We start from the raw sequence: 2,565 nt of genomic DNA, 5'->3' as shown, positions 1-2,565 counted from the left end.
TTAAAAAGAACTCATCTGAACACAAATAAAAAGTGCATTAGGCTCAGGGCAGGGACTGCCAGGGCCGGACCTCCTGGCCAGCGCCCCCCGCATCCAGTCATCTGCCCTGCACGCCCCCCGGGCCAGCCAGGTGTGGCGGGGGCCCCAGCCTGTCGGGGCGGGAGGGCGCAGGCTAGGCATGTGGCCCTGTTCCCGCCCCAGCCCAGTTCCCGGGTCCAGTCGCATCCAGCCTGCCACCCAGACTCAGCCAGAAGTACGCCTCGATGCAGTGGCGGCTCTGTCCAGTCAGGTGGACGGGCTAGTGACAGATAAGCCCAGTTTCTTCTGTGGAGGGTACGCAGTTAAAGCCTTTATTTCCTGAATCTGATAACATGACAAAAGATGCCAGTCTAATTGAAGCCAACAGAGAACTAAAGGTCTTTGTAGACCAGAATCTGAGTCCTGGGAAAGGTGTGGTGTCTCTCGTAGCTGTACACCCATCTACAGTGAACACACTTGGAAAGCAGCTTTTGTCAAAAACCTTCGGACAGCCCAATGTCAATATCACACAGCAAGTGGTGATTGGCACGCCTCAGAGACCTGCAGCATCCAACACTATTGTGGTAGGAAGCCCACACACTCTCAACACTCAGTTTGTGTCCCAGAACCAGACATCTGACTCCTCACCTTGGTCTGCTGAGAAGCAGAACAGGAAAGGCGAGAAGAATGGCAAGGGGCTGCGGTACTTCTCCATGAAGGTGTGCGAGAAGGTGCAGAGGAAGGGCACCACCTCCTACAACGAGGTGGCCGACGAGCTGGTGGCAAAGTTCTGTGCGGCCGATGACCACATCCTACCAAATGAATCAGCTTACGACCAGAAGAACATCCGGCGTTTCTACAATGCCTTAAATGTGCTAATGGCCATGAACATCATCTCCAAGGAGAAGAAGGAGATCAAATGGATAGGCCTGCCCACCAACTTAGCTCAAGAGTGCCAGAATTTAGAGGTGGAGAGGCAGCGGAGGCTGGAGAGGTTCAAACAGAAGCAGTCACAGCTGCAGGAGCTCATCCTGCAGCAAATTGCCTTCAAGAACTTGGTGCAGAAAAATCGTCAAGCTGAGCAGAGCAGCAGGCCCTCAGGCCGCCACCTCCCAACTCTGTCATCCACTTGCCCTTCATCATTGTCAACACCAGCAGGAAGACAGTCATTGACTGCAGCATCTCCAATGACAAATTTGAGTACCTGTTTAACTTTGACAACACGTTTGAAATCCACGATGACATTGAGGTGCTCAAGCGCATGGGTATGGCGTGCGGGCTGGAATTTGGCAACTGCTCGGCTGAACACCTCAAGGTGGAGAGAAGTTTGATACCAAAAGCTCTAGAACCATACATGACAGAAATGGCTCAGGGATCCATTGGTGGAGTGTTCGTCACGACAACAGGTTCTACAACCAACGGCACAAGGCTTTCTGCCAGTGATTTGAGCAATAGTGCAGATGGGATGATGGCCATGAGCTCCAATGGGTCTCAGTACAGCAGCTCTAGGGTCGAGCCCCTGTGTCCTACGTTGGAGAGGATGATGGTGGACGACGATGACTTTAGTGAGAACGACTAGGAGGATTGATCAGTCAAACCGTAGACTCCTCTCCCCTTCGAATCAGCTTCAGGAAATACATGTATAGAGAAAAGAAACTTAACATGGGGCTTTCTGTTCTTTTTGGCCTACTCCCAAGAAGGTACCTGCAAGTTCTGGAGTTAGATGTGCAGCTCCAAGAAAGAAGTGCACAGTTTGAGCCTAGCTGTGAATGTGTGGTGAAGCCAGCATGCTAATGCAGAGCCTCTATCTACCTTTTAGGATTTTATGGCTTCTCTCTCTTTTCTCTCTTTCTTTTTCTTTCTTTCCTTTCCTTTTTGAATTTGAAGCTTATTTTGCCCCTCAACAGTTGCTGCTGGGTTTGCTGAGAAAACTGTACTGTACCCACACCAGTGACAATGACAAAGTGCTGCCCTGCCTCCGATGTCCAGCACCCAGGTGGTGGACAGCTAGGCTTTAGGATGAATTTTTCCATGTGTTAAATCATGCAGTGTCCAAAGAACTGAGCGAGTAGCAAAGTTCTACTTGTTAAACACGAGAACCGTACATCTTATTAGGACTATCTCTCCTTAAATTATATTGACTGTCATAATTCCATCAAGTCTGTCTAACTTCTCTATTGCAGCAGCAAATTGAAAAGTAGATTTTCTTGCTTGTTTTGTTTTTGTTTGGAAGTTTACTGCCAGGCTGGTGCAGCTATGGAAATTGTCTAGAAAGTTTGCTTATGGTAAATGTGCCTGATTTCCTTCAGGCTACATTTGGAAACTTTTAATTATATAGTTGTTCACATACTTATAAGTCTACCATTTGAAGACATGTACTGAAACAAATGTTGTATTTGTTTCATAAGCATCTTCCTGTAATCTATTATAAAGTTGAAATTAAACAGAGAATGTTTTAACAGTTTTTTAAATCAAAACTTGTCGATCATTTTTAATAGTTCTTTTTTTTAATAAAAAGAAAAAGGAATTTAAGGATAGGCAATAGTC

At 47.1% G+C, this 2,565-nt stretch overlaps 1 pseudogene; it reads left to right on the top strand.

Moving 5' to 3' along the window:
* Window positions 1-371: 371 nt before the first annotated feature.
* Window positions 372-1,606, top strand: LOC116069581 (annotated as a pseudogene).
* Window positions 1,607-2,565: the final 959 nt, after the last annotated feature.

Source organism: Mastomys coucha, unplaced genomic scaffold, assembly GCF_008632895.1.
Source record: "Mastomys coucha isolate ucsf_1 unplaced genomic scaffold, UCSF_Mcou_1 pScaffold22, whole genome shotgun sequence".
Classification (NCBI taxonomy): Eukaryota; Metazoa; Chordata; class Mammalia; order Rodentia; family Muridae; genus Mastomys; species Mastomys coucha.
Note: the sequence above shows the minus strand (reverse complement) of the source record. Positions and strands in the feature narration are given on the sequence as shown.